At 35.2% G+C, this 12908-nt stretch overlaps 1 protein-coding gene across 1 annotated transcript in view; it reads right to left on the minus strand.

Annotated features, from left to right (window-relative positions):
- The window catches only part of LOC123869774 (protein dachsous), a 371978-nt gene that overhangs the window by 206784 nt on the left and 152286 nt on the right, over positions 1–12908 (minus strand). The gene's annotated exons all lie outside the window — the stretch shown is intronic.

Raw genomic sequence — 12908 nt, forward strand, 5'->3', positions numbered from 1 at the left:
GCACGGTCGGCTAGTCGCCCGGCAACTCAGTCGACGATGATCGTTAGAATCTGTAATTTACGTATGTGGAAGTCGCCGTGTCCATGTGCACGAAGTTGCGGCGACTGCGTGCATATTCACATAGCGACGTCCATATACTATACTAGCTGACGCCCGCGACTTCGTCCGCGTGGAATTAGGTTTTTCGAAATCCCGTGGGAACTCTTTGTTTTTCCGGGATAAAAATTAGCCTATGTGCTAATCCAGGATATTACCTGTCTCCATTCCGAATTTCAGCCAAATCCATCCAGTGGTTTTTGCGTGAAGGAATAACAAACATATACACACACACACACACACACACACACACACACACACACACACACACACACACACAAACATACTCACAAACTTTCGTCTTTCTAATATTAGTGTGATAAATTCTAACGATCGCCGTCGACTGAGTTGCCGGGCGACTAGCCGACCGTGCGGAAGTAAAAAGTATATCCGCGACTAGTCTGATCTTGTAATCATCTGATTTTGTAATAGCATAATGATTTTAAAGTAGTTTGTACCCTAAACTGGTAAACTACCTACCATAAGAGTTTTTCGTTTGACAACGGAACCCTAAAACACAAAGATATTTCGAGTTGAGCTATGCATAATACGAGCTATATTTTAAGTTCAACTGCTTACGAAAAATAAGAACTTGATTACATTATTACAGCTGTATTAAAACTTCCAACAGCTTAATACTCTTAGAAACAAAAAGTGCCTGACGGAACACTCAAAGGGTTCCGTAGCCATGCTAGTTGTAAAAAGCTTTGGCGGTCACATTTCTGAAACGGGAGTTTTTTTTTTCAAAAACTATCCTTGCATACTGATTTTAAAATTCTTGTTCAACTATCTCTCGAGGAAGTCAGTCTCAGTTCAGTCGCTGCAGATTCGTTTAGAATTAACGGCGTACATATTTATGTCACGATCTAGACACTAGATTTGCATTGGTTAAGAAAATGTCACTATTAAACATTTTAATCCATATCCATACTAATCCATACTAATATTATAAATGCGAAAGTGTGTCTGTCTTTCTGTCTGTCTACTAACTTTTCACGGCCCAACAGTGTAACCGATTCTGACGAAATTTGGTACAGGGTTAGCTTATATCCCGAGAACGGACATAGGCTACTTTTTATCCCGGAAAATCAAACAGTTCCCACGGGATCTATAAAAATCTAAATCCGCGCGGACGAAGTCGCGGGCATTCACTATTATAATATTATAAATGAGAAAGTGTGTCTGTTTCTCTGTCTGTTATGTTTTCACGGCTCACCTTATAGAGCTTTTTTTATCTCCGAGATACAAGCTACCGCTGGTAGTTGTCTTTGCACTAATTTCCCTAAGAATCCCTAAGATTTCCTGAGATATCGCGATTCTAAAATTTGAAAGGAAACTTTTTGAGTCGCGATGTCTCGAGAATGGTGATTCTTAGAAAGTAATTGTAAAACAATTTCTGTAGATAATTTTATGATCTACAATTTTTTTCTAACCTATTTAATGATAATTTACCGTTTAGCTGGAAAATGTAAAACATTTTTGTGAACTTTGATCTAGAATGTTTTTTTTTTTTTACAAATGTCGATCGATCGATAGGGACTTTTCACAATTCATTTATATTAGGTGTTCCCAACATTCGTACCATTTTTTAGCTCTATGCGAACTATTGTAACCTATGTCTATTTTGACCGGACTATTTTTCTTCTCTCTCTCGTCTGGCTTTACACTGATTAGCCAATGTCACGAAAAGGAGTATGGACTCCGTCTGTGCCGGCGCCCGCCGACATACGCATAATAAACACCAGCAGAACACAAAAACCGGCCACTTCTAACAAAAAACACTCCAAAAAGACACAACACGCGCGCCAGCAAACGTGGTGGCGTTTGCTGGCGCGAACGCCAGACGAAGTCCTGATCGGACTATAATAGTATAAATATCCCAAAGTGAAAATGACAGCATGGTGAACCTATTTTGAAAGATATTATTAGTCGTAAATAAGTGGAATTTTACTCGTATTATGTTCGTTGGTTAGACATCAGAGCTGCATAATTATTTTTTCTTACATAAAAAGGTCTGTAATGTGGGTGTATGATTTTGTTAGCATACCTATTGAATATTAATTAGATTAAAATACCTTTTAATGACCTTTCTGATTGCACTCGTGTTTGGCCTTGGAATCAAGATGTCCCAGGTTTGATTTCCAGTTTAGTCATTATTGTGAGGCTGAGATGTATTAGAACGCACTGGAAAAAAATCCAATTCCGATGAGATCAAACCGCCTTCTAAGATTTTTTTGATTCTCGCTCCCACAATTTTTTCAATAAAGGATACTAGCTATGAACTATAAAATGATAGAAGTACATCAATAATGGTACATAATTCGGATGATTAAGTATATAATGGCATTAAAAAAGTCGTTTTGCCTTTTCCAAGCGCTAATTTCATATGTAAGAACCAGCAAGTATCTATTTCCTGAAATTATACCCGACAAAAGCTGGGATGGATCTTACTAGGAGATCTTAGACATATAAAAAAGCTTTTTAACACAGATACCTACAGACAAGTTTAACAGGGCTCTCTCCGTCACTCGCTTCATACAATCGTAGTTCCAATTTCATTTGAATATTAAGCAACCAAAGTCCATGAAATTTTGCAGACATATTCTAGAAACTAATATCTGTGTCTGTGGTGTTTTAGATTTTTCTAAATATGTAGTTTTAAAATTACAGGGGCTCAAAAATTTGTATGTAAATTTTTAAGACAGAAATCTGGAAAACCACAGACATAGATATTAGTTTCTAGAATATGTCTACAAAATTTCATGGACTTTGGTTGCTTAATATTCAAATGAAATTGGAACTACATTTGTATGAAGCGTGTAACGGAGAGACTCCTCTTAAGCATTATGTAGGTACCTACCACTGTAATCATACAAAATTATATTCTGTGTTATATTATGTTAATTATAAAACAGGTCCTAAAAATATCAAAATAAGTATACACACTTTTTTATCCATACTAATATTATAAAATGCAAAAGTGCGTCTGTCTATACCCTTTCACAACCCATATCTACGCTTAACCAATTTTTATGTACAGAAATAAATGAATTGCATCTCGGAGACGGACATAAGCTACTTTTATCTTTTTAGGGTTCCGTACCTCAAAAGGAAAAACGGAACCCTTATAGGATCAATTTGTTGTCTGTCTGTCTGTCCGTCCGTCCGTCCGTCCGTCCGTTCGTCCATCCGTCCGTCGTGTCTGTCAAGAAACCTATAGGGTACTTCCCGTTGACCTAGAATCATAAAATTTGGCAGGTAGTTAGGTCTTATAGCACAAGTACAGGAAGTACAGTTATAAATCTGATAACCGCGAATTTGTGGTTGTATGTGACCATGTCATTTAAAAAAAACTAAAATATGTTTGAATTATTTTCAAACTATACCAAGTGGGGTATCATATGAAAAGGCTTTACCTGTACATTCTAAAACAGATTTTTATTTTTATGCATAATAGTTTTTGATTTATCGTGCAAACTGTTGGAAAAAATACCCAAGTACGAAACCCTCAGTGCGCGAGTCTGACATGCACTTGGCCGGCTTTTTTTTTTCTTTTTACTATTATGTACAAATTTTTGGCACGAATAAATAAATTGAAAACAATTAATTTAAAAGTTTTCAAAAAACCCCCCGAAGCTTTAATTCGCCACTTTGACTTTAAAGATTTTTATGTAGCTATAATGCGCGACAGGATGAGATGGCAACCGGGGTGGGGACGCCCCGCACACCTTCACAGCCACCACACCGACCCGCTGCGGGAGCGGCTAATCTAATGGCGTATCATTTATCAAAATCAGTTGAGTCGTTGAGTAGTTACAACTGGACATACGTACAGACATACATACATAACCCTTCTTTGGGCTTCGCCGTAGTCGCGTAAAAACCTCTCGGACGAAGTCGGGGGCATCAGCTAGAGCCTGATAAATAAGCCGTCTATGCCATTCGTCATTACCGTGGTTTTTACGTCCGTCATTATCCTCCGAATCCGCTGGTAATGATATGAAACTAAATTATAAGGCTCCGGTGTTTCGGGCCCCATATTAACATACCTAGGCACTGTGTATCATTCGTTCTCTCGGAACGTTAGATTATGTTCGTGGAACTAAATTAGGTATACGTGATTTTGGTATCCACTTAAGTATGTGTAAGTATTATTTTTGGTGGTTGACGAAACGGTGGTTTATTAAAAAAATGTAGCAACGTTAATTTTGGTACATTACACCGGCATAATTATTTTATATAGATATTTACCTACATAATAATAATATAAGGTAAATATCGGATTATACCAGTTTTTTTTGTAACAGTAATGATTTAAAAATACCTATGTCGCGAGTTATCATTTTGAGGAAGTATAACAAAAAAAAAATTAAACTTCAGTTTTCATGTTACGGAGGCATCCTGTTTTTTTTTTTCAAATTCATGAATGCGTCTGTATGGTAACAGGTTTCTGTAACTGTGTTGAATTTCAACTTTACAGCTACTTAGTTTATTATTAAAATGGTTGTGACATACAGATAGAGGGATAGACGAACTGAGTTAGGGAAATAATATATACTCATGTGCTATAAGGGTATTTGTAACCCTAAAACCCCTACAGGACTTGTGCGTAAAGTTATGTCGTATCAAATACAGGATGATTTAAAAAAAGGCATAGAAATGTTTCAAAAAATACCTACTTACGACATTTTACAGCGGACATTATCGGCAAAAAGCTCAAAAATTATTTAAGCTCAAAATGAACTTTCCTGCCAAAAATTTCCCATACCAATCTATTATAAACTTATAAATGTCAGCTACTTCGTCTGTGTACATCACTGCATATATATTATAAATGCGAAAGTGTGTTGGTTTATTAGTTTGTTGGTTTCGCTTTTATCATATCACAGCGGACCAACAGATTGATCTGATTTTTTTCATGGATCTAGTTGAAAACCTGGGGACTGATATAGGCTACTTTTATCCCGGAAATTCAAAGAGCTCCCACGGGATTTTTTAAAATCTAAATCCACGCGAACGAAGTCACGGGCATCAGCTAGTTGTATCTATATCTAGTTTCCTACAACGATATCACTCCCGTTAACTCAGTTATGTTTGTACACGGTGCATAACCCCATCTATCATATTTTATCGGACGAGTCGGATGTCATTACTCATTACTCAAAATTCTTTAGCTAAGGGCGTAAAGAAGATACCAGGAGGCCTATGAGTCATTCAAAAATAATTCATTTTGACACTGTTAGATATAGAAACTTTTACTTATACTTTGACGCAGGCATTTTGTTGCTCATACATCGAATTCCGAGTCTTGAATGTTATTTTTTGAATGACAAAATATCACTGAAGTAGGCAATAATATCTTTTTTATTGTTATCGTTCGATAATTTGACAGATTCAGTTCAAGGTCAACAAAAATTGTTAAAGTAACATTTGTATCGAAAAAAATTTAGAAATACCTGATACTTATAACAAAAATTACTTACCGTAAAAAATGCTCTATTTGATATAAAACTTTATTAAGAAGTTCTAGACTCAAATTACAGGCTTAAGACAATTGCGTCATCAGCCAATGATTCAAATGTCGATAACATTTAAATTTCAATCATAGGCAACAGGATTTAGAGTTGAGATTTATTCGTGTGAAAATAATCGTTCACATGCTATCGGTAGAGTTTCATACGCACCAATAAAATTTCCAGTATCGATAACACAATACAAACATCGATATATTAAAATTAAAATCCATGTAAAAGTTCTTATGTATATTTCAGCAGTCTTCAACAATTACTAAGAAATACATTAAACGTCAAAGAGTTTAAAATTATTTAGGTAGTAAATGATACTCAATGATTAAGCTTCTTGAAAAAAGAAATATTAATAAAAAGCTTACAACTAGGTACCTACTTTACTGTTTTGAAATATTTATTCTTATTGAATTCATACCTTTAAAATATTATTTTGAGATTAGTATAACGACCAATACCTAGTTATGTATTACTTTACTTTGTAACTAGCTAATTTACCCCGGCTTCACTCGGGTAAACTAGGGCTCTCAGTTACAAAGAAAACTAAGTATATATATATGTATAAATGCGAGTACGTGACAGTACTTTTGTGTGAGATAACATCGATATAAACAAAAGCATTGCACATCCCTATCGGTAAGGCGAGATGTAGCTTTTTTCAACTGCGTTTTTATAATCCCCGGTATAGTTAATGGACTGTTCTGTAATTTGGTGCGCGGGTAGAGGAGGGTAATTATAGGTCAGCCCGTGTCATTGTCGGTATTTCTTTTACCCCTAATTCTGGTGCCGAAATTGAAAAAGAATTGGTAACTATGGAAACGGATGGATGTGATTTCGAGTTAGGATTGCATTTGGGGAAATTACAGGTGCTGATTTTACGGTTATAGCCTTGGATTAGTTATTTATTGTTAAAATATTTGTTTCCAACAATTTTTTTCATGAATTTGGTTTTGACGAAATCATATCTGAAAATCCTACTAGTAAAAAAAATACTGTAGTGTACTTAGTTTGCCTATAAAGCGTTTTTTTGATTTTGTTGTTGAAATTCAAAATTTCGATTCATCGTGGATGTAAAAAAGATATCTATCTTATCTAATTATCGTTTTGTACAACGTGGTCATTGTAAAAAGTCGTAAGTGAAACTTAACTCACTGTACATCGTTTTGTCATTATTCGGTCCCACGAATTTTAATTTTCTCACAACACATTTCGTCTGTTAGTAACTTTTTCTTTTATTATTTTAATAATGACAATGAGCATAACAAATGCAATTAGAGAGCGTTGCGTATAGTATCCGTTACAAAATAATAAAAAGTCGTAATAAAAATTGTACTAAACGCGGGCAGTTCATGGCGCCGCGTCTAATTAAACTGGACAACACTATCATTAAACGCTTTTATATAAAATTTAAAACTGTAATAAAGTCTTAAGTGATAATACGGCCTTTGATGCATCCGATCAACGTGAATATGGAATACTGATACAGCAAATTATGTTTATATTGTAAATGCATTAGCAAATAGCGTGTATATTCACCTGAGTACAGGTTTTAGTCTAAGTTTATGGTTACGTTGATCCAGGTATTAACTTGGAACAACTGCATTACTCAATTAATTCATCCCCATATATGTTATCGTAGTTGGTAAATCATGGCCATGGTAGAGTTAATATTAACTATAGAGTAAAAGACAATGAAACTGACCTATAGGTAAAGTCTAATTTTCTAGACAGATCTATCTACCCGACTATCGAGAATCAATCTTGATTCTTAGGAGCTCTTGCCTCACCTGAGGCCGTCGAAACCTTCATTGTAGTTTTAAAACATTTCTAAGTATTTTTAAAACATTTATGCCAGCGTTTTTCTTACACTTTCTTTGGATATAGGCCTTTGGTTAGTCCGATAACTACTAAATGGCGACAAGACTAGCTGAGTTGATATATTTTCACAACTGAAGGACAGAGGACCCATGGCTTAGCCGTCGAAGGCGCTAGGGGCGTGATAGGTACCTAGAGAGACTAAAGGGACAGATTAAAGTCCCGCCGGTTCTGTAATTTCAAATATGTAAATTGTAAGTATTTATATTTTAAATGATATTTGTGACTTAGTCCGCATAAATACATGATTCTTGAAAATCCCACGAGATCTCCTTGATTTTCGGAGTGAAAAGTAGCCTTTGCCCATCTCCAGGATGTACGCTATCTCTTCACCAAATAGATGATGTCTTTGACTGCATCCACATGTTTAAGAAGCCCGTACGAACTCTTGGGTTTTCTGGGACAAAAAATAGTCTTTGTCCATTCTCAGGAAGCAAGCTATCCTAGTACCAATTTTCTCAAAATGAAAAAAAACGGATGTTTCTAAGTTACGTTTATAGTGGGCCTTAGCAACTCCTAGTTAAAGTTTGAATGATCAGGCAGGTTTCACTTTAATTGGAGCCGAGATTCCATTTTATCTGCAAATGTTAACCAATTAACGGAATACACGATGAACTGGCTAATGAGTGGCACCCGATGTTAAAGGAAATCATATCTGTTGCCTTAATCTCTTGAGAAATATTGTTTAAAGGGCTATATTTATGATAAGTTATCTCTATGCAAGAGGTAGATAGTCTGAATAATGTTAATTACAATTTTATTGATAACTTAACTGCAGAATACAGTTTTTTAATTTTACATACAGAGGCTTGGAGAGGTATATAACTTTCTGATGGGTGAAAACTCACACTGTATGCATGTTATATAATTTAAATTTTTATAGTAAGTTATCTATGCAAGAGTTAGATAATCTGGATAGTGATAGTTATTAACTTTTGCATACAGAGGCTTTGATAGGTATATAACTTCGGGATGGACAAAAACATTTCTAGATTTTCTTGGTTAAACATCTAGGTCTTATCTTATCTTTCATACTTTAAATGAGCTTGTGGTTGTGAGTCAAGACTACTACCGGTTGGTGTGAAACGAAATCTGTCAAGAAATTCAGCATTCTCTTTTCAAAATATCTGCAGTCACAGCAATGTAACAAATCTTTACTATTAATAGTGGCAATGCAAAGCCTTTTCAACTGTACTATTATGAAGTTCACTAGCACTTTTTAACTTATGCTATGGTTGATCTCCGATTTTATTCAGGATCTATACCTAGTTACTTAAGGGATCTTTTCATACAAAAAAAACATTTAGATGTAGTTACAAATAACTACCTATTATAACTGATAGTCAGTTTCCACATTCAAACGCCAAATTTCATTGATATAGAATATTTTCGTGCAGGACCTCTTCAACCTTATACAGCGTGTTCAAAAATGCGCTAAAACATTGGACCCTTACGCTATATTTCTCGCCGATCTAACCCTCCAGCGTGACTTTTACCCGCCATATTTGGCTCGGCAGCCATTTTGTGACAATTAAACCCGGCCGGCATCACGATGCGCTATTACCATGCGTGTAAACGTGCTTTATTAGCTAGTAATTCTGTTATACGTAACACTGTATGTGCGAACCTTGCAACCGCCTTTTACTTATAAGGATTTTTAAGGTAATTATCGATGTACAGTTAGATATACTAGACTACTTAGGGAAGCTTTCTTTGGTGCTGGATTTGCAGCGTCTGCCTATTAAGCTAGAAGTTACTGAATCGATTTGTTAACTACTATCACCACTTTTGATCACGATACCAACTTAGCAAAAGAAAATTCTTAGTTTTTATGTCAGACTTAATAGCTTTTATATTTTATAGCTCCACTGAAATGTATATTTTATCTTTGAAGTCATCTTTTATTGGTTTACTGCTGTCAGCATTCAGTAGTACATCGTAAAACAATAAAAACTGCAATTTATTAAAAAGCTGCAATTATAAAAAAACGCAACTTTAAATCAAACTTTATTATTACATAATGTAATAAACGATAAACAACTTTTAATACAGGGTAAACAACAAATTCAGGCTGTAAAGACGGCGTTAAAAGACGTATCTGGATTTTGAACTGTACCCTCCGATGTATAAAGTCGTAAGTCGAATGGACGGGCTATATAGTTGAATCAGGAGCATTTATTTAGAGCACCCTTTTTATAGCCTTAATCATTAAGAGATTTTTAATGTAGTAGTATAATTATAGTCTTGAGTTTATAACTTACGCTATTATCGACGTTCGACGAGTAATTTCGTTGTATTCTCACTAATTACGATCTCTTTTAGTGCTTTTGTAATAAACAATGAAAGAATGTAGATTGTGGGTATAGAATATAGATAGATGGATGGAATAACCTGCTATTTTTCTACGGCTACACAATTTATGTAATTTCATTTTTTATTAAGTAACTAGCCGATGCCCGCGACTTCGCCCGCGTGGATTTAGGTTTTTTGAAATCCCGTGGGAACTCTTTGATTTTCCGGGATTAAAAGTAGCCTATGTGCTAATCCAGGGTATAATCTATCTCCATTCTAAATTTCAGCCCAATCCGTCCAGTAGTTTTTGCGTGAAGAAGTAACAAACATACACACACACACACACACACATACAAACTTTCTCCCTTATAATATTAGTGTGATGATAGGATTCGTAGAAGAGCTAGAGTAACCAATAAAGACCAACAGATTGTGAAACTGAAGTGGCAATGGGTGGGAGTTTGAAGAAAGCACAGTGGTCGGCAGACCCCCCACTAACAAGCAAATGACTTCAAACGAGTCCCAAGGAATAGCTAGACATACATTCATCTTCATCATCATGATTATCAACCGATAGACGTCCACAGCTGGACATAAGTCTATTGTAGGGACGTAAACACACTACGGTCTTGCGCCGCCTGAATTCAGCGGCTCCCTGGGACTCGTTTGATGTCGTCTATCCACCTAGTGAGGGGTCTTCCAACGCTGCGCTTTCCGGTGCGAGGTCGCCATTCTAGCATAAGTCTCTTGTATAGACTTCCACACACCACGGTCTTGCGCCGCCTGAATTCAGCGGCTCCCTTGGACTCGTTTGATGTTGTCTATCCACCTAGTGAGGGGTCTGCAAACGCTGCGCTTTCCGGTGCGAGGTCGCCATTTTAGAACCTTGGAACTTGAAACCCCCACATCTATCGGTTTTTCGAACTATGTGCCCCGCCCATTGCCACTTTAGCTTTGCAACCCGTTGAGCTAGGTATGTCGGACATAATAATCAGGTATTAAGTGATATAAAAAGATCGTTATAACTTATAGGATATCTTCCTCCGCAGTGGATGTCTATCACTTGAGAAAACAAGCGTAAATTAAAAATTTATAACACCCCCGACAAGTGAAGGTTACAGTAACTAGAAACTAGAAAAGAGCTGATGACTTTCAAACGGCTGAATCGATTTTCTTGGATTATAGCTAAGAACACTCTCGATCAAGCCACCTTTCAAACAAAAAAAAAACTAAATTAAAATCGGTTCATTAGTTTAGAAGCTACGATGCCACAGACAGATACACAGATACACACGTCAAACTTATAAAACCCTTTTTTTTTGGGTCAGGGGTTAAAAATGAGAGTTATTTTTCATATAAGCTCTTCTTACAACATTGTAACATATTATGATCTTTCTCATACAATCATAGAAGTATTTAAATGAGCATAAAGTTTAAATGGTCTCGCGTGCAGGCAGCCTATATCTATCGCTCCAATATGGAAAGTAATTGGGAATTCAAGGGAATGCAAAGCTACTATAGTGCAGTAATACGACATGAACACCGCCATGGGCCTTTTTAGGGACGCTTTGTAACTGTTAAGGGATTAATATAAATCTATGGGGCGACTTGATTTATTTTGTAATAAGTATGGCTTGCATTGGAAGTGAATAGGTAAGTGTGCACCGCTGTAATAGCCCAGTGGTTCCTATTTTGGGGCCCGGGGTTCGACCCTGACATGCTCCGTGTGCGTTTTAAGCAACTTAACATCACTTCTTTGACGGTGAAGAAAAATATCGTGAGGAAATCTGCATGCCAGAGAATTCTATATACTTATTGTATAAAATTTTAAAAAGTTGTAGAAAGATGATTTAATTTATGACATATTTAAACTATTTGACATTCTAGTTTATTTTAAAATTGTACCTAATTTTAATTTTCACATACTTATTATTATAATAATATGATGCCTTGCGTGACAATACAAATATAAAATATAAATATAACTTTAACATAAGCTTAGATTTAACCATGTGCTGTAAATATTAGCATGCCTATTTCTGGGTAAAATATTGTTCACAAAAATAAAAACCTTTTTTAGCAAATTCAATTTGAATAGTAATGTTCTCAAATATATATACGCCTTTATGCATATTATTATAGAACACAATTGAAATTACAGTAGGCATAAATATTTTACTTTTCCAATCATGTTTTTCATTGCTTGCTTGTACTTATTTATAAAGAGTTTATGACACAATAAAAAACTTATAATAATTTATTTTTTAAATAAACAAATTACTTACGAGAAAATATTTTAAAATGCAACTCTACACCTCTCGAAGTCGTTTTAAGACTACCATGTTACTTTTACTACTGAATCAAGGGAAAATAATTCTTATACGCGTAAAAATAAAGATGTGTTATATTGAAGGGTTAAATTTGTACGTACGTGCTCTGAAAAGGTTTTGTTGACATTTTTCGTTTTATGTTTTTCTATTGTAAGGAATTGTATTTATTATTTATTATCGGAGTCGGGAGCCAGTAGGGAGTAAAGTAGAGATGGGCCATTTCACAAGTAGCATGTGAAAAATCATATAAAAAAGCCTTATCATGTTATATAACAGCTACTTTTCTTAAAGAAGCCTGTGAAAAATTACGAAGCGAAATTTGCCAAGGTTTGAAATTTATTACGTTTATACCCGCTTTATTTTTTGAATTTCGCTCAGTCATGGTCACTGTGAGTAAGAACACTTGCATCGCTTCGTGTTAAAAAGAGAAAATCATGTATTTAGTTAAAATAGTTTATTTTTATGAATTTTCGGACCTTTTATCGTTAGTTACATTTAGTAAGGGATTACAAGTGCGAAAAAAATCACTTTTCGCAAAATCCACCTGTGAAAATATCAGCGCTATTGATTTTGGTCATATCGATTCCTAGTTAAATTAGTATAGCAAACGAAAGTGCAAAAAAACCCTTTGCATGAAAAATTACCTGTGAAACATAAACACTTATCTTGATTATAAAATAATTCATAGTTTGCAAACGATTGTGAGTACTAAAATTGAAAAATCACTTTCCATGAAAAAAAAACGCCTGAGAAAAATCACTGTGAAAGAAAAACAGCAAATGCCCATCTC

This window comes from Maniola jurtina, chromosome 11 (assembly GCF_905333055.1).
Source record: "Maniola jurtina chromosome 11, ilManJurt1.1, whole genome shotgun sequence".
In the NCBI taxonomy this organism is placed as follows: domain Eukaryota; kingdom Metazoa; phylum Arthropoda; class Insecta; order Lepidoptera; family Nymphalidae; genus Maniola; species Maniola jurtina.